This window comes from Ciconia boyciana, chromosome 6 (assembly GCF_034638445.1).
Source record: "Ciconia boyciana chromosome 6, ASM3463844v1, whole genome shotgun sequence".
Classification (NCBI taxonomy): domain Eukaryota; kingdom Metazoa; phylum Chordata; class Aves; order Ciconiiformes; family Ciconiidae; genus Ciconia; species Ciconia boyciana.
The window spans coordinates 49,927,294-49,954,681 of NC_132939.1; the positions used below are offsets into that span (position 1 = coordinate 49,927,294).

The 27,388-nt window shown below is 36.3% G+C and overlaps 1 long non-coding RNA gene across 3 annotated transcripts; it reads left to right on the top strand.

Moving 5' to 3' along the window:
* The first annotated feature begins 5,817 nt into the window (after positions 1-5,817).
* On the top strand, positions 5,818-26,438 carry LOC140652720 (uncharacterized). 3 transcript variants are annotated; one of them, XR_012042931.1, is made up of 4 exons: positions 5,818-6,034; positions 8,113-8,173; positions 20,988-21,077; positions 21,453-26,438. It is a non-coding gene; the product is annotated as an uncharacterized lncRNA (long non-coding RNA). The 3 variants fall into 3 exon arrangements; XR_012042930.1 differs by lacking the exon at positions 5,818-6,034 and adding an exon at positions 6,041-6,391; XR_012042929.1 differs by lacking the exon at positions 5,818-6,034 and adding an exon at positions 6,425-7,121.
* Positions 26,439-27,388: the final 950 nt, after the last annotated feature.

Genomic DNA, 27,388 nt, shown 5'->3' on the forward strand with positions numbered 1-27,388 from the left:
AAGAGGAAGCTTAGAAAATCAAGTACACGGATGACATGGTAAACAGTCTTTGTGGTCTTTCTCTGTTTTTTACTAATACATCCTTTAGCTAATGTAAATTTGCCACTTAGAATCTTGTTGAGTTGATAAAGTGTTTTACTATCACTTCTCACAGCAGCTGTTTCTGTCTCTTTGGTGCGATTACTCACATATTCCCTGATGTCTCTTGTCATGCAGCTTTTTACCTTTTTATCCTTTGTTTTAAACAGATTTATTGCTCCTTTTTCTGGGGGTGTTGTTGGGGAACTTATGTTTCTTTGATATTCTTAACGCAGTTCTACATATTTTCATTTATCCAATTTTCACGTTTGTATGCCTAGAAACTGGCAAGTTATTCTTGCCAGGAGATGCTACCATTTAGTGTTGATAGTGGCTTCAGATGGTGCAGCACCTGGAAAGTGTTCCACTATCTTATTCTCAAATGCTGTTATGGTCTATTTGAGTTTTGTTGTTTACCTTCTGAGGAAGGGGTTGAGTATCTCTTTTCATATGTTTTGTTTTATATTTTGCTTTACATATATTTCATAATTTTATACCAACTTTTCCTTATGTTCCAAATTCTATATTATAGACCATAATATTGATCATCACATGGAAAATATCAAGATATTTTAGGCATGTCTTTATATGGAAATAGGTTCCATTAATTATGGAAGCATAGTTCTACCACTCTTTCACTATGTCTTTTGGCAATGAAAGACTTGGTAGAGAGTTTACAGCAAAGTGTTCTGGTGCTATGTAGACATGCTTCAGGATATTGCCAAAGTCTCTAGATGACTGTAGGCTTGTTCTGTTATAATTCCAATTATAGGTTAGGTGCAGACAGTTTTTTCATATATATTCTCTATTTGAAACCTCTGAACAATCAGTTAAGTGGCTTTTAATGTATTAACCGGTTTTCTGCTTTTTAAAACTCAGTGCTATTCTTTCCAAGGGACAGCTGCCTGACCTCAGTGAATTAGCACAATCTCTTTTTAATTAATTTTGAACTTTTTCTAGAGAATTCCTGGCCAGAAACATTTAAGAGTTCTAAGAGCACTGACACACACACTAGATGTGTGACAGACACATATAGCTTTTGAAATAGTAGATGTTGTTTAATGAACTAGAGACCTAAGTCCACAGTTTTTCTTCTAGAAATTAAGATCTCAGAATCTTGGTATCGTGGAGGTTTGTAATAGAATTCTGTTATTTTCCATGGACTGTTTATTAGAATGTCTTTCTTCCTGTGTTTCTTTAAACTTACTATAAAAAACAAAGGAAGGTTTTTGGTTTCTGTTTTTCATCTTGTTCTTCTCCGTTGGTCCCCTGTCTTTAGTCCAGCTTGAGTAGCACAAACAGTAGTTAAACTTCTTCCACAGAAAGTGATAAAAAAAAATGAATGCATCTTAAATGAAACAGAAAACAGGAAGTTTTAAAATGACTGTTCTAATTACTATTAAAGCTAAATGTTAAGTACCTCATGAATAAGCTTGTAATTGAGGTCTATTTTTATCTCAGAACTAGGGATTGTTAAATGACTTAAGTTATAAGTTATGAATGAACCAAAATATTAAACTGAAATTAATATATCTAGTTGAAAAATGTCTTCGTAACTCTCCCCACCCCTCCATCAGTGTCTTTCATACTGCAGCTGTTAATGCAATCCTTGGTTGCACCTACAAATGGGAAGTCATCAAAAATCCTGAGGGAAGCTACGTTAGTATATCTGCAATAGAAGAATAGGACTGAGTCTTGTACATACTGCTTCAAGATGTGTAAGCTTAGACTCAAGGTCAATATTAGCACAGACAAAGCAGACAGTAACATAGGGTGGCAAAGTTATGGGGCAGGCAAATGTCTACCTCAGAGATAAAAAGGGCTTTTTCTGGAATCCCCTCCAGGTACTGATGGAATTTTTGTCTGACACAGCAGCAGTGGCAGATTTGTTCCTCCAGGAACAAATTACTTCAACTAGTTTGAGGGACTGAAACTTCACGAGATCCTTGGACCTAGTTACCTCCTCCACATCTGTACTTACCTTTTGCTTCTGTCCACTCCTTTTACTGCCGCTTGAGAGGGGCACACTCCAGTTAGCCTGCTGCTGCAGTACAGGAGGGTAGTCATCACAGTGTGGTCTTTAGTACTTCTTCGCTTTAGTCCTGCTGTGGCAGGAGGGTTTTCCATGAGATCAAGCAAAAGGGCAGGGTACGACAGAAGGCCAAAGGTGTAGTCAATCTTCAAGCAAGAATATTGATTATGACACTGATTTATTTTTTCTGTCCTAAATTCCTTGGAAAAACAGACTAAGTTCTTCTCACTACCATAGCCTGAGTGATGTGATATCTCATCTTCTGTTTAAATTCCAAAATCATAGCAAAGAACTATATATATAAACTGCAGAAAGGTCTGCTTATGGCTGGCAGATGCATTACCAGTATTTTAGGCGAGGCGGGGGGGAGGGGGGCAGAGGGGCAGGGAGTAAATAAGATTAACCAAAAGAGCAGCATCCTGACTCAGTTTACAGGCTTTTACAAGGAAAATTAACTCAGTGTGGTTCTGTCAATTATTAGTGCAAGCATCCAGACGAAAAATGGAAAAAATAGGTCTCACTCACCCAGCCTTCCCATTGAAAGGTTATTAACGAGAATGACATGTTCACGGTCATTATTTTTTGCCCCTTGTGTGATTTCACACATTTTGAAAACACAGTGGAATCACAAAAACAGTGCAAATCATATTGAACAAAACAGTAATTAGGCACTTTAAAGGTGAAGAAAGTGGAGGGAAGAAGGGACTTGGAAACATGCTAGACAGAATAGTTATTTTCACTGTTACTTATTTTTGATGTATGACAATTAAATGATAAAATATTTCTTTTCTTTACATACAAATTAAAGAAAATATCAACAAGAACACAGAAGAGACAACAGAATCATCCTTTCTGTTTTCTCTCAGCTTTTGAATATTCAGAGTCTCAAAAAATTTTCTTTCTTTCTTTCCCCATAGCTTTGTTGTATTCACAGTGAAACTTCTGTGGTCAAGACTTCAGGCTGTGGTTATACTTGGGTTTCATCTTATTCCCTGGTGATTTATACTTTATAGTGATGTTATATCAACAAACTCTTACTTTGGGGAATTTGGTTGACTAGCCCACCATTAAAAAATAAAACATTTCATCTACTCAGTTTCTTTCCCTGGATCATTATGCTCTATTTGAAGTGGTATCTCTTGACATAGTGAAATTTCAGAACTTCCTTGTTGGTTCTTTTTTCCATCAAGCATGTCTTTTCCTTAAACCTAGAAGAAGACACAATCTGTCTTCAAAGTATGAAGGCATCATCTGGATCTCTTAACTTCTTCAAAATAAACCATGCTTTTTTGCTTTGTTACTGTATAAAAATAGACTAAGGCAGTGGCTTTAGAACTTACAGAAGTAAGTGTATATAAAAGAAGTGTGCATAAAAGAAATGGAATAGGGAAAATTAATCTCTTATGCAGTCTTAAAAGGCTGGTGTTTGCTAAGAGATTTAGCGTGTGAAGCTACCTTTTCTTAAAAATACAACAGAGGCATACATGTATTTGTTAATCTGGGAAATGATGATAGGTCTGGTGAATCAGTTAAGTCATGTAATCTCAGTACATATGAATCTGTCTTTTACAAAAAAAAATAATTATGCAAAATATGTTTAGTGCAGAAGGGATGCTCTTATTTGGTAAGAAAGTATTATTCCAACTCTGTTTAAGGAACATGGAAAGAAATTCAGCCATCTTTTAAGCAAATACACTTTTGAGCATATTGCTTTCCATTATAAATAACCAAAATTTAGTGGAATAAATTTGTCTTATCTATACAAAGCAGATCTGTACTGTATGGGCCAGATATTTTAGTTGTAGAAACCTTTGCCAAGCACACACGTCTCTATCCTAATCACTATTCAACGGCTGGTTTTACATTTCAAAAACAAGCAAGGTGAAAATACAGTTGCATGCCAGATGTGGAATACATCTATGAGGCATCAGTCAGAACAATAGCAACATCTGTCCATCAGGTAACTCTTCAGATTTTTTATGTTGTATTTTAGTTTTCAGTGGCTCTTTATGTTATTTTATCACAGCAGCTAGTTTTGCCTATCCCTACTCAAGTCTTTTCGTTTTTAACAACTATGACCACAAAGTTTCCAGGAAACAAATTGTTAAAATGCACTCAAGTTTTAATGGCTTGTCAGCCCATTAAATAATTTTTTTTTTCTCAGATAACAAATATTGAGAACGCATCTTTGTACATTTAAGAGGATGTTATGTAGTTATGTTCCCTATGATTTCTTATTACTATGATGTTACGAACATTGAACCAGAAACACGGTTAAGACACGTGTTTGTCACATTTACAACTATATAGTTTTGCAGGATTTTTTTCAGCAGGAGAATTAATGACTAACATACTGAATAAATCCAGAGGGAAAAATGTGCAGTGACAAGAATGAAATGAAGTTAAAGCAGAAGAAACTAAGTAATCCAAGTTACCAAGTCTTTCACTAATATTACATTGACTGTATCAAGAGTGTAGAGATTAATGGGAACAGCAAACATTTATACATGTGGTAAATACATTCCTACTTAAGTAACGGCACAAACCATTCTCTACCATTGAGCAAACATGCTAGTAATTATGCACATTTTATCCTACCCTGACCTGTTATACAACTACTTCTTTCAAAATCTTTTCAGTGTATCACCATCTAGGCCACAGTCAGCATAGGCTGCCTGGATACACAGAAGTGGAAAAGTGTTATCTCTATGATGTTAGTAAGCTTGACTCCTCCATTGCCCGCTGAGATAACAGCACCTCTCCTCTCTGTAATATTTTTCAAAAAGGTTAAGTTCACAGGAAACGTGGACCAATATGTCCAAGTGAAAAGTACACTACATAATTTAGGTTCATTGTCCTATTCTACTTATAATGTCAGTTACAAAATACAACATATCAATACAGAGCAGAAAATGACAAAATAAGTCACTAGTAGACAGAAGTGGCTTTTTTAAAAAGAAAAACAGTTTTCACTGAAAGTTATTATGTAGATGGAAAACATAATTGTGAATTTACATTGAATTGATCATCTTTTTGTTTTCAAATAAATACTTAAACTGTTAAAAACTTTAAAGTTGTCTAATTTCAAAATTTGCTAAATAAAATGTTTAGATCTTTTGTTCTAAAAAGTGGTTTCATTTCAAAATGAATATGACTTCTAAATATTTTAATTTCCCCTCAGATATTTAATTTTATTTATATATTTCAGAAATATGGGGTATGGGTGATTATTTCAGGTTGAGCCTCCCAATAATTTACATTAGCTGTTAACATAGAGGAGTTAGGGTGCCCTTAAATATAATTTCATAAATCATTGTGTATGTAATTGTAAATTTCTACACTTCTATTGCAAATAAAAAGTGAATATGATGAACATCATTAAAACATACCTTACAGCAGTACAGCAATTCAAATTCCTATTTAAAAAAAAATAAATCTTCCTTTACCTTATGTAGATAAAGTAAAAGAAAAGTTCCAACAGAGATAATAAAACAACCCCTGTCTAGTAATGCTGATCAAAGTAGTTCAATAGCAGTATTGTCGTGGTTTTGGCTGGGATAGAGTTAATTTTCTTCCTAGTAGCTGGTATAGTGCTGTTATACTGAGAATAATGAGAAGAATGTTGATAACACAGGGATGTTTTAGTTGTTGCTAAGTAATGCTTACATTAGTCAAGGATTTTTCAGCTTCCCATGCTCTGCCAGGTGCAGAAGAAGTTGGGAGGGGACACAGCCAGGACAGCTGACCCCAACTGGCCAAAGGGCTATTCCATACCATATGGCGTCATGCTCAGTATATAAAGCTGGGGAAGAAGAAGGAAGGGGGCACATTCGGAGTGATGGTGTTTGTCTCCTCAAGTAACCACTACGCGTGATGGAGCCCTGCTTTCCTGGAGATGCCTGAACACCTGCCTGCCCATGGGAAGTAGTGAATGAATTCCTTGCTTTGCTTTGCTTTGCTTGCGTGCGCGGCTTTTGCTTTACCTATTAAACTGTTTTTATCTCACCCCTCGAGTTTTCTTACTTTTGCTCTTCTGATTCTCTCCCCCATCCCACCAGGGGGGAGTGAGTGAGCAGCTGCATGGTGCTTACTTGCCAGCTGGGGCTAAACCACGACAATAGTAGAGATAAGACTTAAGTTAGACCTAGCTAAAAATAACAATTAGGAAAAAAAATTAAAAATTGGAGCTCCTTAACCCTATTTGCTTCTTAAGAATTCTCAGCAAAGCTCAGCAGAAATGTTTCTAAGAAACAATTTAATGCCTCTGCAAAACTTATGTTGGTAAGTGGACACAGGGAAAGAAAGAGTAATTGGGTGCCACTCTGTATTTCACAATAAAGATTCTTTAATAAGATAATCATAAACACCATGTTTATATTAAACCATAAATACTGCTTTATACTTTGACTTGTATTTTTGGCATTTAAATATTATTTTTATTGATTTTAATAATACATACAACATTGCTTATTCCAGCTGAAGTGCCATAACTGTCCTCCCCTCCCCCACAGCCACTCTTTTGAAGTTACTATGTATAAGTCAGTAAAGTAATTTGTATTTCATTTGGCTGAATTAATCTACAGTAGAAGAGCAATGTTTAGTATCAGGAAAATATGATGTGGGTATCCTAGACTTGTACAATTTTAATGATGCCTCTAATTGCATTTTTCCCAAGTACAGCCACCAATCCTTTAACTGTTCATGATTTATTTTAAATTATGAACTTCTACTGGGTTTCCTAGAACTGAAAAATTACTAAACCAAATTAATCCATACCATAATACAGACGGCTTCTGTGAAGAGATATCAACAGAAATTTGCTACATTTTTAAGTAAAGAAATAGCACATGAATTTGTTTTCGCAATCTTGCTCCACATTCATGAACACATGTATTTCCTGAAACTCCCTTCTGCAGAGAAAAACCACATTGCACTGTCGTAGAATGACTTGCTGCTGCGAGCTCGCAGGAAAGCTGCTGCAGGAATGCAGAAGGCAGCAGTTCCTCTCCGGGTCAGTTCGCCTCCCAGGCTGATATTACTGGCAACCAGTTACTCTCTACTCTCTCTGGCAACCAGCTCTACTCTCAAAGGACACTTGGATGTCCTAAGCTGGTCATGTAATGTAAATGACTCGCTATTTATATGCTTAAATGAATCAAGCTTGCATAAAAATTCCTCAGTGCTTACCAAAATATCCAGATAAGACATCCCTTAATTTTCCATTTGAGGGGTCTTGGTCATCCTCCTTTGGATTTGCCAAATCACCGAAAACATGCCTGCCAGTTCCCATTATACTTGGGACATTATACTTGGCCACCAACAGTGGTTTTCACAGATCATTACAACACATCTCTTTTATCCAAACAAACTCCTGTTGTTTTTTTTTCAGGACATCCAAACAAACTCCTGTTTGTTTGGATGTCCTGAAACTGTCATGCTGAAACAATGGCTTCCACTGAGCCACAAATCCTGCAGAAATCTCGCATTTGTTACTAAGTTAGCTTACTTAGTGTTTATTTAGAAGTGGAAATTTACTTTTACATTGCACTTAATAAATTAATAATTAGATTAAAATAAATATCTTAAAGACAGGAAGCTGTTTGGGTGAGCTGATTAGAAAGGAGATACTGAGCCAGTTGTCACTGAGTAAATCAGTCTTTAAATAACATTGACATCAAACTCTACAAATTTGATTGAAACCGAGAAGGGACAAAAGGCATAGATCCAGGTTTCCTTAAATATGTACTTTATAATTACAACTTCAAGTGTTCAAAAATCTTCTAATCCCAAAAGGCTGGCTTAAAATTAATGTCCTTAGGGTTTCCTTCACTCATCTGTTTAATTTTTTAGCCTTTATTTCTTTTACATAGATGTAGTAAATAAAAAATCTAAAAGATAAATAAAACCAATATTGTTTACATATTGTTTAACTTAATTTAAATTTATATTTAATTTAATCAATAAATTAAAACTGATCTTTCCCAAATAATCACCTACTCTAGGTGACTGCACTTCAAGAAGAAACAAAAAACAGTAAATACATTGGGTCTTCTGTTACCTTAAGTAAGTATGTTGGTAGTCATCTTTTTCATCTTTCACCTGACCTCAGTGTGCATTGGAACAGGATGTAAATGATGGGTAAATTAACCACAGGTTTCTTTACGAGCTGGTGGAAACATGCATATTTAGAATACATGAACCAAGGAGAGTAATTTGTTTTAGTTGCCACTCATTCATGTATCTCTTATAGTTATTTCAAATTTCTAATTGCATTATGAAGCATAAACCAGATCAGTAGAAATGTCAAAACAAAGCATCAATAGACAAACATTTCACATCAACCGTACCTTTTCATGGAACACTGATACCTGTGTTAACAAGCACCAGAGATGAGGCCCAATATGCTCATTGCACTAATTCAGAAGCAGCAGGAAAAGTAAACAGATTCTTATAGAAATTGGCAAGATCTGTCCAACCATCATTCACAGGTTCAAATGTATTGGCAAGTACTTCTCATCTGTACTGCACCTTGCAATAGTTTTTGTGGCAACTTCTTGCTATACAAAGGCTTCTAATAACACCCATGTGTCTTATGTCATCTCTGATTAAGTTAATTTCATGTCACAAATATTATATTTAATTTATTAAATTATTTGTTGCTGTGTGGATTTTAATCTAATCAAAAAAAGATATTTTATCTTGGATGGAGCAATCCCAACTGAAAGTTGAGGTAATTTAGATTTAAATAGTAATTATGATAATAAATCTGGTATAGACTTTCTCTTTGAAACTGATTTATCAGTAAATTGAGGAGAAGCATTGCCAATTCTGAACATAAATTATCAGCTACGGTCACCTAAGAATTCTTTTGACATTTGGCTATTAGTCATACCCTTGAGATTAATGAATTCATGAAACAAGAATGACTCAAAAGATGTGACTCTTCCCATAGTTGTTTATCATAATGCTACCTTCAAAGTGGATTGTAAACGGTCTATTTAGGACTTCACTTGAAAACTCGAGTAAGTCATCAGATGAAAACCCACCTACTCAGTACTTTCTTCCTTGAGAAACGTCCTGCCTTAACCCTGAATAACTTTCCAAGTCTGTTGAAAGGATAGTTATTTTGAAGAGGCAGATGGACAGGAGGGAAGTTTGCTGCTAAATCTTGAGTTCAGTCTCTGTTGCTTAATAGTGCTGACTTTTCTCAGCTGAAAAAATGATTTCATTTTTAGGTAATTATTTAAATGTTCTAATAAAATACATATTTAGAGACTAAAAGGCGCTGGTGACTCTGGCTTGAAATGGTAGAGAGTATCTCCTCGAGGCTCCTCCCTTCATCCAGGGTTATTTATTTGAGTGTTAATTGGAATGAGAAAATATAATCAAATTCCATCTGTATAAGACATGGAGTGGATTTCTGAATAGTGATGCACTTAGAATAGACCTATATTTTTAGAAAAATTCAGTTTATAAAAATGTTCCTAGTGCCCTGGTTTACCACAATTTTTTTTTTAACTATACAAGGTATAGTGCGTTATAATTACCATAGGTCATCCATCTTTCCTGCTGGAAAATTCTTCTTTGTACTGCAGGAGAAAGCAGTGTGTTTGCTATTGTGTATGTTTTTGCAGTTGGCTGAAATGGTTGTAATGATATAACTGGAAAATAGGACCGGAACAGATCAGAAGAAACCCAGAATTTATAAATACAAAATATTAATTAACATAGAAAAAGTGTTCACACACATGTACAGTTCTAGGACATTTGGTACTGGACAATAGGTGATCCTTCCACATGACAGAATATTAACTGGTGCAAACTGGCTCTATTGATTGCATTTCAAACATTTTTTAAGGATATTTTTCTTTTACAGCCTGTATGGGATTAGGTACTGAGTGTCCTCTCCCAGCTGTTAGAAAACTGGCATAAAATCAGAAATCCGGCATAAACTCTGTTCAATGTGCTCTTAGTAATTTGCTAGAAATTCCATGGTAATCTGGAGCAGATTTGTATGACATAGGCTATGTCTATGGTAGCAGATAAAATGCTCCAGGGCTTGTACTTTGTCACTCTTAGAAAGTGTCTATCACAGATAGCAGCCTCCTGGACTCACTTGCCTCATCTGTACCTTCTATGGGAACAGATCCTGGTGTCCAGGCATTTCCTGGGATTGTGCTAGTTGGCATGAACTAAAACCATGCAAAAGAGCATGCAAACAAACAAGACGCCAATGTCTGAACCTGTGACTTGGCCCTTTGTTTAGATCAGTAGAGTCTAGAGAGCCTGGGATTATCCAGTAACACTGAGATCTGCATATCATGATTGCAAAAACATAGTCTCAGGTACAGGATGAAAATTCTGGTCTGAGACCAAGTCCAGACCATATATGGCACACATTTGGGACATATAAGGCTCATGTCCCTCCTTCAGCCAATTTGTGGTACTTCTTGAGTGACTTCCCCACCAGCAGTAGTTGGCTGGAGATTAATACTTCTTTTCCTCATAAGAATTCTCTACAAGCTGCTGTTTTAATTGCCGTGGTTAGAGTGAAAATCTGAAGTCTTGTTAAGTATGAACACTCTTAAGAACTGTATCTAAATTTCAGATACAACATTCACATGTAACAGAACACTAACAACAATTATCAATTTTTACTATGTCATACTTTACATTTTGAGATATCAGGAATTTGCAATGAAACTAAATGATGACAAATGACACTGATTTTGGATTTCATTCCAAAATTTAAATTAAGCATATTATCTGAGGGTTTAATAAGTTTGACAATTAATTTATAGAACATTGTCAGAGTTTTGGCTACATCTAAGGGGGTTTTTGAGGTTTTTTTTGGTTTGGGTTTTTTGTTTTGTTTTGTTTTTTAATTTAAGGACAGAGCAAGTAAAGCTAGTTAGACTCTATGCTTTAAAAATAAAACATGAAAGTAAAAGGAAAGCTTCATGCACATTTTAACAAACAATAATGCAAAGCTCAAGTAAGTAGATTCATGTTAAAATTGTAGTTAGCTCTAATCATTAAAACTATTATAGATGTTGAAAGTTTGCTAATATATTATTATAACCTTAAAGATGTGTTAATTTTTTTTACAAATGTCGTTCATTATTTTTCTCCTTAGAAACAGCATAATGTGGAAAAACAATAACTAAAAATCAATCATGCTACAAATAAAATAAGAGTGTTTCACCTTGGTGTGTTTCACCAAATCAGAATTGGCTACTGAGGCATTTAAAAATAAATAGAGACACAACCAAGTCATATCTCTGTGATGTAATTATTATTCTTAGAGAGAAGTTTCTAAAGCTATAGATGTTTACCACAAGTTATTCTCCTTAATGAATGAGTATTTAACATATTTGATGAGCTCTGTATATGACAAAGAGTGATAAAACTAACAGAAGAAACATGGATTCTATAAAATCCAATTTTAATCCTTTAAGATTATGCAAAATTGAGGCTGGATGCCCATGCATTCCTGTTTAAAACTTCCAGTATTAATCTATTTCAATCAGCTATTATTATTATTTATTTAATTAATTTAATAATTGGCCTTATTTTACATTGTGGAGATAAATTCTGTGCAAACACTAAGACAAGCTCTCTGCTCTCAGAATTTTCGAAGAGAATGACATAGAAAGGATGAAAGAGAAAGACATGTTCAGATATCAGGTTACAATTATACATTTTATGAAAGAAATACACCAGTTTCAGGGAGCCTATTGTTCTTACAAATAAAATATAGTCATCTATCCATATCTGCTCCTCAAAACATCTTTGCTTACCTAATTTTTATAGGCCCACAATTTTAACATTGGACCCTGTAGCACCTATAAATGCCCTAATTTCTTCCTCGCTGTATTTCTTTTGAGCATGTATTGGTTGTAAATTCCCTTGTCTAATAAGGGGTTGGGAGGGAAAGGAAGCACAGATCACAGCCAATATTTCTTAGAACACCTTTTATTCATTAAGCTGTTATTAATAATAGAATCAAGCTGTGACCCTTAACCGCCGATAACACAGCATGCTTATGTACTCACATAGTTCACTTGCACCCTCACGTGCTCATGCATAGCCAGCAGGCTGAAGAAGCAGCAGGGAGGGCAGCCCCAGCGGGGTGATCCCCGTTGGAGTGCTTCCCCAAAGCAGTGAGGCTGGCTGTGATGTGCCAGGGGCTTCTAGGGACGTGTTTGGAGAGGCCCTCGGGCGCCTGTTGATTCACTGGCTGCACCATCAGTCCTGTAGTCTTCATCTGCATATAGCAGCCACCGGCCGTACAGAGCCACAGCGGGTGCCCATCTGTGCTTGTGGCCTTGTGCGGATGCATCAGGTTCTTCATGTCCTCACTTTACCAGTTCTTGTGGGTTCAGCAAAAGAAATCATCTCCAAAGTTTTCTCACTCATTGGGAAGCTCTCACATGCCCTTCCCAGTACAAACTTTTCCTCTCTTTGGCCAGTTGTTTCCTGGTAGCTATTTCTCCATCCAAACCTATGGAACCTACTCAGATAAGCTGGCACAGACGGGGCTTTTACGATGTATCCACTTTGTAAAAAAACATTATCAGATTATTATTAGAGAGATATTTTTTCCTTTGAGTAACTCTTTTAAAATAACTGTCTTCCCCTTTTTTCTCTCTCCCTGCAAGCTATGCATTGCAAAATATGAAATATTTACCAAATATAACTTAGATGTCTTTTCTATCAAATTCTTTGACTTTACAAAATAGATTGTTTACAACTGTGCTGCCCTTCTGCCTAATGGGTACCCTGGGGGAATGTTGTTAGCTTTGAGACTCAGCTACATATTTTCAATAAACAACTCCTGAAGCCAGCGAATGCTGAGAGCCATGAACATGAATCAGGGATCTATCTGAATGGAATACTTGCTTCTTCTCCCTTCGAGGGATGGAAAAAAGGACACACATCACGATGCACTAACCACAGTCACACATAATTGAATAAGCCCAACAAAATATTTTAACATTCCCTTTCATTACAAGTTTCTTAGTTTGAAACTGTGATAGCAAAGCTGCCTGTCTTATCAACAGATTTTGCCAACTAGAAAAAGAGACAAAACTGCCCCAGGACAAGTAGCAGCTTCCAACTATTAAAAGGTTTTAGACTGCTGGTAGATTACATTTGGAGTTATCTCATTTGCCTTGTCCTTTTGTCCTTGAGTCACATTGCTAAGAGGATGACTGTCTGCTCAGAGGGAAAGCTGCCTGCTCAAGTATTCCCTGAATGGCATTGCATCTGGCAGGCTGATCTACATGTAGCTGTTGACGTCTGCCTTAGAGGAAATCCCTACTCTTGTTTTTAAAACTGGTCAAAGGTCCATTTAGGCAACTGAGGGGCTCATGGTACTGGCGAAGAGAGGAGAGAGAAAAGGGATCAACTTGAGGAAATCTACAGTTGCTTTTGAAGCCAAATCATCCATTCCTTGTTGGAAGGGCCCCTCAAACTCACACACTGATTTAGAAAAAATAATTTAAATACAATGATACTGGGTCTGCAATGGAATCCTATGCCAGTTTTACACCAGAAAGCTGTGAATTCTAAATTACCATAGTCCAGCTGGATATATGTAAAGCACAATACTCAATAATAAAATAAGAACTTTGTCTGATGGATCTTGGCAGTTTCAGTCATTAGGAATTTACAAGCCTAAGTACAGCACTGAATTTCAACTTTGAATGAACTCAGACTTTAACTGAAATTGTGCTGTATGTAATTCAAGTTTTTCCTCTTACTTTTACCACTGTGAATGTTAGGTAGACTTATTACATTAATTGTGGCCTTGCCTCCCATTCATTTGAAAATCTCCGTACGCTAACTGTATGGCATGAAGAACTTTCTCTGGTCCCAACTGTTCTAGAAGTCACAATTTCTGCTGAAATGGTCTGAAGAAGGTGACCTAGGATTACATTATGTGCCCCACTACTTAGAATTTCAAATCTAGATAAATTCTCCACAGTAGTTGAGGAGGAAAATATTTTAATCCCTTTCTTCAAATTAGACTAGTTCTAGTGCAGAGGGCTGAATGGAAGGATATTGCTGCACTGGCTTGCCATGCCACAAAGAGAAGCCAGAATAAAACTAAGAGAAAACAATTAAATGTTATGAACTCACTAGGGTTTTAAAGGACTGAACAGCAATTCCAGGGAGCAAGAATAATGAAGAGTGTGATATGAGAAGCTCATGAAAGTAAACTTTTGCAGCACTTCCAGTTACTTCCACATATTGTTCAAAGATCTAATAAGCTAGCACTTCCCTGGTGTATAAGTGAGGCCCACTGTTAAAACCAGCATGCCATGTAGAGCCTTTCACCTTTAGAAGGCAGTCTGAGTCAGTTCCAGGTGAGTAACTATGAAACACTTAGAAATGGAGATTCTAAGATCAGGCTTCAAGTTCATTTTAAAGCAATACAAGAGCAAAGGAGATGAAGGAGAACAGTAGATCTTAACAATGAAAGGACCGGAATGATTATTTTGGCTGATCTCTTATATAAAATAAGTCATAAAGATATCTAACTCATCCATAGGGTGGTAGTTGCTAGATAATTGCTCTAAACCGACTGTTCTTTATTTCAGCCTGATTATCTTGCAATTTCCATCTGTAAGGCAAATCCAAGTCACTGCTTTTTGAAGACTACTTTGTAAAAAAAAAATCAGAGTAAATTCAGGAAAGAAGTTAGACATTTAGTGGTGCCTGGTCCATTGGGAAATACTGAAAGTCTTACAAGAGAGCTGGCTATCATGAGGTCTCTAGTTCATTTTGTTCTTGCGTGGATTGGCAGTTTCTGATAAGGGCAAAAATATGCTGAATGAATAACAAAAACTCCCAGGATATACCCTTCACTGTTTATTGCATTTAATATTTGAAGGAAGTCTTCAGAAGATCTGCAGATATCTTTTTCTTATGGTTTGCTCCTTGTTTTACCTGTGGAAAAATCAGAAAGGTTGCTCCTCTGAATGTTTTCCTTACATATTGCAGTGCCTACAAAGTATAAACTCTGATGCTTTATGGTGGTAAATGGGTACAGATGCTTGAATCCTTGACAGTTCTGTGCATGTTTATAAAATCTGATACTGTATACTTTGATAACCTGATGTTCACTATTTCAGAAGAAACATTCTGTTTCCAGCACCCCTTTTCCTCACTTTCTCCTTCCTTTGGTTATTTCCACATACTCTTCAAAGTTCTAATATCCAGTACTTCAGTGGTATGAATTCTTCTGAAAGATTTTGAACTAATTATAAACATAGCGGTCTCAGCCGATTAAAGGACTCCTTCCCTTTTGATTTTTGTTGTAGCTTTTGCTATTAATAGTATTGTCTCCTTCCTGACAGTCTGCCAAATGGACAAGAATAATACAAACCTCATAATGACAGAAGTCTCAAAATTGATGAATAAAGGAAAGAACATCTTTGGATTATATTATTTCTGGCCAAAAAATATTTTCATACACTGTGACAAGCTTTTTGCATTGCCTGTCACTAAGCCATTACAAACTGATACTTATGCACAGAGTATTGTAATATTTTCTGTTTCTTACAGGTTCAGAGAAACACTCTCATTAGTTGTAACTGATAAGTATAAATTTGTTTTCTTGGAGGAGAGAGGATTTTATATATTTATAAAAATAAATAAATTTAAATAGTGATTTCGTCCTAGGGGATGCCTGCAAAAATCATGTTAATAAAGAGATATGTAGTGTACATTACAGGTAAAATCCTTAGATGACATCAGTTTTTAAAGGGTGCTTCTAGATATCTTGTCTCAAAATAACTTTTTCAACTGACGTCATTGTATACATCGGGGGATAAGTAATTGATCTTTAAAACCTGCTTTGATAAGCCAGCGTTAAGCAGGGCAGTTGGACTAGATGATCTCCAGAGGTCCCTTCCAACCTCAACTATTCTGTGATTCTGTGGAAACAAGGGACCATATGTCCAAATTTTGGTTTTGCTCAAAAATGAGCATGGACGCAAGATCCAAGTAACCTCTTTAGTCACTTCATTCAAATAAAGCCACAATTTAATGCAAGTTCTTTTAAGATCAGTGGGAAAGTTTACCTTAATTCAACAGAAGGTGGGTCAAGTCTTGAGTAGGAGCTAAGTTGCTTTTTCAGGAAAACGCCTACAAACTTTAATCCTTAAACTTTAATAAAATTTCTACATAACCATACTGAGACAAAAAGGAACTAAAATGTTTTAAAACTCTCCTATGGCACTGGATTTTCAGAGAGAATACTTAGTTTTCTTTGAAAGCTTCCTGTCCGAGAAACTAAATTACCCTTCTGCTTAATTTTTTGTGTTTCTATCATGATACCCCTTTAGATGATACAAATTCAGACTGGCCTTGATTTTGTTTGTCCTATTACATTACATTACAATACTTTACATTACACTACACTACATTACATTACATAATATAATATAACATAATAAATAAATATAATACAAAATTTGCTCTGGAATCTTAAAGGTTAAAGCTATAAGGTGGAAGTCAAAGATCAGCATAAATTCTTGGCCATGGTAAAGTCCATGGGACAGACTTATGGCCCTGGCATGAAGAATTCTAATTTTACATCATTAATATTTATTGTCATAATGTCCAAAACAATGAGCTGGGTGAGGCTTTTCCTGACTTCAGTGGCACAGCAGCTGCTTTGGGATTCATGAAACAATGCAAAACAGGAAATGTGCATGGCAGGTTTCTGACGTGCACCATCGTTGGGCCAGAGTTCAGCAGCCTGTGCAGCTGCCTGAGTAGTATAACAGATTCCCTTTTGCCTTCCTGTTCATTCTGTTTTCCTGAGATGCTGGATCTTCCTCATTACTGTTCCTTTTTCTTTTCTTTTTTTTTTTTTCCTTTTTATTTTAACAGAGGTCTTCACTTTCAGTTTCAATAAACTGAACAGCAGAGGTTAGTGTTGTGGTGAATCGCTTCTACAGACCTCACAGACTTTCAGGGTAGGCTCTGATGGCCCTCTGAAGTGTAACTGTAGTGAAAAACTTGAAAAAAACTTTGAACTCAGTAACACCTTCTTGCTTCTGCCTCATAGATTTCCTCTATTTCACTTTTCTTTTATTACTGACATCTGCTTGGAAACAAGATCTTTTGCAGACATCATTTGCTTCCTTCCCCAAAACTACAGTTTTTCTGTTGGCAACAATCTGAAATTATGCCTTGCAAAAACAGTGCTTAAGGCTGTTTCATCCTGGGATAGCAGAAGGGAGGATTAACAGTCAGGAAAGAAATTATGTTTGCTTATAAGCAGTTTTACTGCCTTAGTCATTTTTTACCCTGCTTTAAGCCAGAAGGACTTGGGTAGAAATATACCCCAAAGATCTTTTTCCTGGTTTTAAGTTTACAAGTAAACTTTGTTACTACTAAACCATCATACACAGAATTTTCAATATCAGCTCTGTTTTTCAGGCATAGAGATCTTCAGAAATTAACAGAATTATTTCTGCAGAGTGTATATTTCAGCATTTCTTTCTCAAAGTGATCAGAGTAAAAGTTCAGAGATTGTGCTTGGTGTTTTATTTTAATACATAGTTCTTTAATGATGTCAGTTCTTTTTATAAATCAGGGTCCATGTGCCTTCTTTTATTTATGAGTGCAGCTACCCTTGTGACTAATTACAAGTAATATTTGTTCATGGGAGCTGCATACAGATATTAACCCCCTAGTAGTACAGAGGTAGTGGAATGGAGGGAAGGTCACATCTCAGAATTGGTTGGACTAGTCATACTCCTGAATTCTCTCAGCCAGTCTTTTCTTCCCATTACATTGCCTTTTTTTTTTTCTTTCAGTTCATCTATTTGTATTGTTATAAATTAGGACAACTGGGTGACCAACCAGCTGAGTGGGGTTTGCATGAAAAAAACCTGCTCTACAGTGGAGTCACAATCGCTGTGTTCACCTAGAAAAAGTGCATCCAGAAGCACCTTGCTACAAGGGGAACATTTCAGAGACCTTTCTGTTATCATAAACACAGTGAATGGAATTAAAGAGGTGCCTACTATGCCCTTTTATAAAGTATAGAGCAAAATAATAAACATTCTCTAATATTTTCAAATAATTTTTACCTTTTGACACATTTAGAAATTAATTCCTACCTGCACTAATGTGGAAAAAGCTTAGGGGAAGATAAGCCAAATATATCCTTAAATGGCAAGATAAATGGCCACTGATGCTACAAGGCTAAACAAAGTGTAAAACTTAAAGAAAAATACCTAATCCTCCTTCTTCCACCTTCCTTAGGCATAATATGCATCTAAGGTAAGTCTAACATATAACATATCCATACACTATGAGGTATGCTGAAGTGGCCAGAATGATTTCCAAATAAGATGATTCAGTAGCCATTACCTTGACTCACTCTGCTACATCAACCATGGACTATAAATACATAAACATGGTCATTTAGAGTCATTGTGAATGCAATTCTTACAGAGTTTCCACATAATGTACATATGAATTCACGTAGTAATTGTTATATTAAATATTCTGTGAATTCAAATAAATATATAAAAGACATAGCACTTAGTGGTTTATTTGATGCTTTTTCAAATTTAACTTGCAGTCTTTTGCTTAGATTATAAACCTTGCTGGTTAATTGAAAACAGTCCTACCAAGTTTTCTTGAACCACAGATAAGCAGTTCCTTGACCCTTCCTTCTATCTTTTTGTCTTTAAAATAACTCACATTTATGAGTCATACCCTTGACAATTAAAGTTGCAAAGCAGTGACACTTAAGAAATATTGTAGTGCAGAAGTAATAAATGAAATAGTGATGAAATTTCTTTTGAAAATCAATTATATGCACAAAGCCTTGAAAAGTACAGATGCCCTTTTATTATACAGATGCTTCCATTGATATGAGTCAAATATTTCTTTGATTTAAAGAAAAAATATGCCTATTAGTGACATTTGTAAAATAAACAGCTCCTTGATCTCTGCCCTTATATATGATTCATCTTCTTCAGCTTTAATTTTGTTACACTTACTGAACAAGTGGCACTTAATGAAACAATTTGCTGTGCTGATACAGGATGTCAAAGGGAAATCACATGCTGTTTCTGCATAACACATAAAATCGTGGCACATAGCTGCAAAGCCAAGCATGTTCTTTGCAAAACCAAAAAGAAGTAATGCATAGCATCTATGCAGTGTAAATGCTTCAAAGAGCTATTTATTTCTAAACCAATAAATCTTTACACACACACAAAGCAGTATTTAAGGAGATTTGTTCTCAGCTTTACAGATGGGGCAACTAAGAAAAAAAATGAAGTAATTTAGTGCTGACTGCACACCAAGTCACTACAAAAAAATGGAAGAAATAATGAAATTTCTCTTTTAGGTTCCTCCATCTTCCTTTTTTTTTAATCCAGTTTCCTATAGGACCTGCTGCTTGATCACAGGAGGCATGTGACTGAAAGCCCTCAAGTTCATCTGAACTCTGAAGAGTCAGATGAGATTTCACATGGTTACTATCCAAACTTGGTGAATTTAGCATTCATCTTCACCATGATGAGGCAAAAAAAATTAATTGCAGGCTGTATATCTGTAAAAAACCTCTGGATAAAATCTGCAGCCATCATCTATTTAAGATTTTTAAAAAACCTCCAAAAAACCCCAAAACCTAAAACACCCCTTATATAAGAAAAAAAGCCAGGCAAACATGAAATTCAGTAAAACTTTCTTGTTGAATTCAGGCAGAGTTGAGTAAAGCCTTAAGCGTACGATTATAATCCAGTGCTACTATAGTAATGCCATCCTTCTCCCTGATTCCATCCTTGTACTTATTGCACTTCCTCTCTTGAAACACTTGGATTTTGAATCTTATTAAACCTGCCATATGTGAGGGTACCACAATCACATTGGAGTCACCACAAGGGAAGGAAAAGAAATGAGGTTGAGGAGGCCAAAAGAAGAGATGAGACTCCCTCTTCAGCCTAGAGTGACAGCCCATGAGGTCTATAGAAGTGATTCCAGACAACTAGTCCATTCAACCATGATTAACTCTGGCATATACTACGAAATTATGAAAGATTACTCTCTCAGTGGAAAGCCCTATACACTGAGAAAGTCCTCCTGGCACAGTGCTGTGTTATGTAGCATACAGCCTTCTGTGCAGAACTAAACCATATTCTTACTCCTGGGATGTAGACAGAAGTAGTCCATGCACTCTTTAATCCAAGCACTCTTTGGCTTTTATATTCTCTATCAGTTAATTAACTGCATGGGAAGAAGAGAATTTGGCCTTCAACATACCTGTCAAATTACTTAAACCTCAAGTTCCTGCGATAACATTGAGTTAGCCAAGGGATTATCCAACACCAATAGAAAGCCAAGAGGAACCTTACTAAGTAAGCCTTATCTCAGAGTTAGTATCAATATTCCAGGGACATCCACTTTATGATTATTCTCTCATTTGGCCAAATGTATTAGTTAGTTGAAACCATTATCTTTAAAGGATTGCCTCAGAAGGACTTAGTTGGCTAAATTCTTGAAAACATCAACATGGATCATATGAATCAATGTCACTATTACTATGACATCAAGAGATAGAATTGGTCAATACTTAATTTCCTTCTCATCTATATAGTAATCTCTCTGGAGGCATGTTTGTTGCATATTCAGTACTTTTATATAATTTTTTTAAAATATAATTTTGGATTTATACTATGCTTGTATATTTTAGGAGAAGTTGACACTTGTGCTGTCTGATGCTCACTTGTTTGTGATTAATAGCCCTAGTTTCCATGCCAACCTGCATAGTACTCTTAAGGATGTTTTCTGTTTGATCTTTTTCATCAAATCAAAATATTCTAATCATTATATCTTCAAGTTTCTCCTGCAGTCACAGTGGGTTTGGTCCATATAAGAACCGAAGATCAGAATTACTGTTTGAGAACAGCTAAATTGCATGTCGACATGTGTAAGTACTTAACAATTCTCAAAATTTACTGATTGTTACCCTGGAAGTTTATTTACTGTCTGTTATATACTTCCCGGTTTTACCTTGCAGTAAAAGCCTTGATTAACAATAGATACTCTTGCTATAATGAAATATAATTAGCCATTATTTTCCCAACCATGGTATTTTTAGAAAGCTGATATGGAAGAGTAACCTTGATTGCCAAGTTTTAGGCCACATTTTAGAAAGAAACCCTCCAGAAAAATAACCTTCAGAACATTTCAAGTAGAAAAAAAACAGAAGGGAAAACATATAGTGCACATGGTTAGGGAACAGTATTTCTAGACTAATTAACTTGTTATTTTTTGTTTTGTCCTTTTTTTTCAAACACCACAGAAGTCCATATTCCAGGCAGTGAAAGAGCCCTGTACCTCAGGAACCTTCATCTTGTCAGCTAACTCACCATGCTATATATTTTTACTTGAAAACTAGAAAGAAAGAGGATGACATAGTGATTTCAAAAAACAGTGTTCCTGTAAATAGGACATTACCATCCTTTTGTATCTACTGCGACTACTACATTCCAGTTCTAAGATCGGGAGACCATGACTGAGGAACCAGTTGAATGAAAAGCTGCCATCCAGGGGGACCTACACCAGCTCAAGAAATGAGCTGAGAGGAACCTTATGAAATTCAAAAGGACAAAGGCAAAATCCTGCCCATGGGAAGGAAGAACAGCAATACAGGCTGAGGCTTGACTGGCTGGGAAGCAGCTTGGCTAAAAAACATGAGCAAGTCCTTTTGGTGAGCTGAATGTGAGCCAGCAGTGTGCCCTGGAAGCAAAGATGGCCAGCAACATCCTTGGCCAACAACACAGCCAGCCAGTTGAGAGAAGGGATTATCCCCGTCTACTTAGCACTTGTTAGACCATGTTGAGAATACTGTGTACATTTTTGGGTCCCCCAGATACAAGAAAATCATTGATAAACTTCAGGAAATGCATCACAGGCCACCAAGATGGTCAGACACTGGAGGACTTGACCTGTGAGAAGAGGCTGAGGGTCCAGGGCACAGCCTGGAGGAGAAGCCGGCTTTGGTGGGACTTAAAAGTGGACCCCCAGTATCTATGAGCATATCAAGAAGACGGAGACACACAGTGGTGTGAGGCAGGAAGATGCAACACAGCATATATTGAAACAGGAGAGTTTGTGCCTGGATAGAAATGTAAGGATATGTGGAATACAAAGACATTCAGTTTGGGACTCGAGACAGAGGAAGTAACACGTCAAACATCCAGACACAGATCCTAAGGGGCGATGGATAACAGAAACAACACCAAGGCTCAGAGCTCTCAAGCCATTGAAGGAACTACTGAAAGCCTTGAAGATGTTCATACAGAACTTTATTATTGGTAAAAAGGGGGGGGAAACAATATAACCGTGGCTGTTATGAGAAAATTCAAACTTCGCATGGAATATTTGAGAGGGCTTGTGGGATTGTGAAAAACATAATGGATGTTTACAGGAAGGGCGAAGAGCAGCAAAATAGAGGGATCAAGGTGGATCAGGAAGGAAGAAGAGGGGGCAAATGAAAAGGGGGGTGGGGGGTAAGGGGGCAATCACATGTAAACAGGCTGCTGACAAGTACCCTTGTCTGGCCAAGCCCTGTGCATGATCACCACAATCTGTCCTGTCATCTCATGAACCTCTGTTCCTAAGTCCTTTCCTGGGTGAGGGTCCTCTGTGTGTGTGTGTGTGTGCTGGTCTTAGTGCTGGCCATATGTACACCCTGTGCGGTTGTCTGTGGTTGTGTGTCTGGGGCTGTGTGTGCATTTTGGAAACGTGCTGAGCCTTGCTACTGAATAGACCTACAAGTGGGAACAACAGCAAACAGACTATGAAGAAGAAATCCCCTGAGTCTTAATATCCAATGTATTGAGTTCTCTTAACAGTAAAGAAGAATCTGTTTCCCCATGAGGACTGTCAGGCTCTGAAGCAGCTTGCCCAGGGAGGTTGTCTGATCTCCCTCCTCAGAAGTTTTCAAGACCCGACTGGACAAAACCCTGGCAACTTGCTCTGGCCTTATAGCTGACCCTGCTGTAAGCAGGAGGTTGGACTAGAGATGTCCTGAAAGCTCTTCTGACCTAAATTATCCTATGATTTAGGTGTAATGATTCTATGATTATTATTCTGAGGGGAAGGCCTGGAGGAATTAAAATTGTGTCAGGTTAGTTTGACATGTAGTGTTAAAACCCCATTTTCCTGAAGTATGATCTGAACAAAAAGATGTATATAGGCTGACAGATATGCTGATTAGTTCAGACAATGCCTTTTGATTCATTACTAGTCCTTTTATATGCTTTTATATACTATTAAAATATTTTTGACAAACTTCCTTCCTTCTGCTCATCTCAGCAATCCCCAGTTCAAAAAAGTGGAACTGAAAAACTGAAAGGTTCTACACTTTTAAGCTTAAAAAAGTCCATTCATTTTTATCCATACTTTAATTAAATGGATTTGTTTCAGGTTGTTATATTGTCTGAGCTGATGGGAGTATGCACAAATTACAAGATGTATCTCAGCCTGACTGCTGCCAGCCATTAGGCATATTAACACAATGAACAAAGACAGACATTAGTGTGAATTCAAGGTGAACATCCATTTTATTTTACATGTAAAGAAGCTGAGAGGAATAAAAGGCTACAAGTCAAGGCATCTGCAATGAAGCAGTGAAGTAAGAAGGAAGCTCGGACTGTTAGAGATTGCAGATTGAAAAGTGAGAGAATCTACTGACTTGTACATCCTGCTTAAAGAAGTTAGGGAGTTGGGATTTTCTTAGTATTGTGTTTTCCTCCTAGAGCCTAATAATTATACTGTAACTCTGCAATAAACATGAGAAAGCATAACTCCCAAGTATGGAAAGCACCTTCACACTTTCTATGGAATAAAACTGTGTCTGAGATCAATTTCACAGAAGTAGCTCACTCCAGCTCCGCTTACAGCAACATTTTTGCAGCCACACCTGACTCATTCTCCTGCCTAAATACAGAAGACCAAGTCTGCTAGGAGTATTCAGATATATCCTACATATAATCATGAGCTCAGGCTTCCTACAAGTATGTTTGTGACTTTTACTTACTTGCTATATGTTGATAATAACATTTATTTTTTATATAAGATCCCACTAATTAGAGCACCAGTCCTTGAGGTATAGATTGAAAAATTCAGTGTTCCTGTTCATACCGTGCTTCAATGTGTCCATGACAAGTAAACATGAATTTGACTTGAGCTAGATAATTTGGACTAAATGACTACCATTCCAATTGTCAAATATACAACTTTGTTCTCCAGTGATAAATTTGTATTCCTACTGTAACGATAAAAAACTCCATTTGTCTTGAATGAATTCAGAAATGAATTGCAGTGATTCAAGCGCGTTGAACATGGGCAAAGTTTTTGGCACCTACCCTGTAAATGTACTGAGTTAAACCAATAAAACATTCTTATTTCTTAATAATAAACTATGCAACACTGAGCATTCTCAAATCATTGTTAAAGGTTAAAAAATCAGATAGACTTATTACAGAATATGTTTCCCAGGTGAGAATGTCTTTGTAACAATGTCCGTAGCTCTTAATCTAGAAACAAAAGGAATATGAAATCTTCCTCAGTTTTGAGGCTACACATTTGCAATGACAATGGCTTCCTTTCACTATAAGGGTCCAGGAGCCCAGCTGGAGTAATTTGGCACAGCTCTGGTAAAGTCAGTGGAGCAATACAAAATTGCTTGAGCTGGGGATATGGTTCCTGAGAACAATAGGGAAAACCCAGCTGTATCATAGACAGACTTTTGAATACAGTTAAGAATAAAATCCTTCACACGTGCACAAAAAATAGCCACCCACTGGAAAAACACATTTTCAAGACTGAATTGATTAGTGAATACCATGTGTTACCAATCATAATAATTACATATGTTAGGTAAACTTAATGAGAAAACTCAGCCAATTTTTTTTTATTCATTTGACAAAATATACACTATCTCCTTGCAAAAAGCACTTTAGTCTCTCTTGTGATTATTCGTAATTATATTCTGTATAGTTTTTTTTTATTTCCAAGGTTTCCTGTTGTTTTGTCCAGGTGGAAAAAGGGGACATTTGTTTACTATAAAACAGCAGAGAAAGTAAAAAGCAAATAAACTATGAAATAAACATCATAAAACCTTATATTTTTAATGCTTCTCACAATTTATTTTAGAGGATTAAGCAAAAAATTGACTGTAAGTTCTACTCCTGATCCTGATAGAGACTTGAAGAACTTCCCTAAGTTATTTAATCTATGATAGTAATGTGCTTTGAGATAATCAAATTGGAACAGTTGTTTAAGTGCAAAGTATTATTATTGTTCCTGTACATAAAAAGGTTTGTTCATAACTATTACACTGTAGAGATAGCAGTATAAAAGATTGATTTCCTTTCTACTAAGACTTTATATTGCAGCCATGACCCAAGGGCCTTAACACAATATTTTTAGTAATCATAATAATAATAAATTCTAATTTATAGGTGTCCAAACCTCAGAACCTCTTGGCATCTTAGCAGAAATAAGAAAACATGAAGTTTCAATAAAAAACTCAAGCGTTTGTAAACAAAACCACTAATCCCACCCAGTCACAAACCATATGTATAAAATCTTAATGTATCCAAGAAATTAAATTTAAATGCATAGAAAAGAGTATTGGAAAGTGTATTTGGGACCTAAACAGTATACAGAATTGGCACAAGATGCAATCAAGTTTCATCCAAACATCTCCTTTTATTATGCTTTATTTAAATTTTTTTCTTGTTCACTTTAATAATTAATTTTTATATGGTAATGTGAGTCTGAGCAAGGCACTTGATAGATAACATTTAAAGAGATTTGTATCTTGAGCTCTGGCTGGAACCAAAAGTCTATATAATTTTCTAATGTCATTTCAAATAACCAATGGCTGAAAGATGACTGAAGTAAAGTATGAACCATCATACCCAGAGAAGTCCTCCATGTTCCTCAGTACTGCAGTTAGAATTAATAGACTTGCATTATGCCACTTGTGTCACATTTGATGGACAGGGAGAACAGGCACACCATAAAGCAACACTGTCTCTGCACACAATCTTATTAGCAGCATAGGTATTGTACTGGAAGAACTGTAATTCAGGTTAAGCATCCCTCTCTTTAAAAAGCATGACTGTCCATAAAAATAAGTCATCAGTGCTAGGCCACATTTACTAGCTCGCTATTTAAGCTTAAGCCACGACTCTGTTTGGGCCAGATGACTGTGTGTGAATACCTGTGAAGAGCAAATTTGATGTAATTTCAAGTTCAGCAATAAAAACCAAAATACAAGACTTTCAGACGTCTCTCTATTTGTTACTGTAGAAATATTTTGTAGGCAGTTTGGGTAACTGTCCTGAAGTTTGCATTAGGTGACATAAAATGAGGATGGGGCAGAGAATAGTTTAAGCTGTTTGAGTCCCAAGGCTGGAGATCATATGGTGTAGGTTAGCCCAGAGAGGAAAATGCTGCCATAATACAGTCATGTAATGGTAAATATCAAAGTGCAGAAATTAAGATTTTAGGCATGAATGAAAAGGTAGCAACCTGTAGTTGAAGTAGATAAAATCCATTTCTGTATGTTTAATCTCACCATACTTCTAGGTCAGTGTTTGCTTGTACCAATGTACAATAACTGAGCGTGAGTTTTCATTCAATTTACTTTGTAGTGAAGTTTAGACAAATGTGTTGATGAACTGAGAAAGCATTTATAAGCAACAGGCATATTTTGATAGCAGTCATCTGCCCTACAATTTGCCAAATACACTATTTTACTTTTTCTGAGGGAAAAATGAAATAATGCAAATTACTGAACCTGATGGAAAGAATCATTCTTCCTCTCCTTTTATGTGCTTTCTCTTTTCCATTCTGAACTTTTCATAGCCAAAGTAGCCTCCCTCTGAGTATCTCTAAAGGGTGAAGTGCAACAGCAGCTGAAACTGTGAGGCTTTTGACCATTACTGTAATAATGTTGAGATGTAAAAACTGATTTGCTTGGTTACACATGGAACAGTCACTCACCAAAACCAGCACTAGCATTTTTAATTGTTTTGATTATTTATCTATTTATTTATTTATTTATTTATTTATTTATTTCCAGGTAGGTAGGAAAAAGTTTTTGAAGCAAGATCATCAATACAGAAGCATACCATGGAAAGTAATTTGAGGGAAACACTGTCAAAACCCACAAAACATTTGTCACAGACCCCACAATGGTGTTGAAGTGTTTCGGTGACT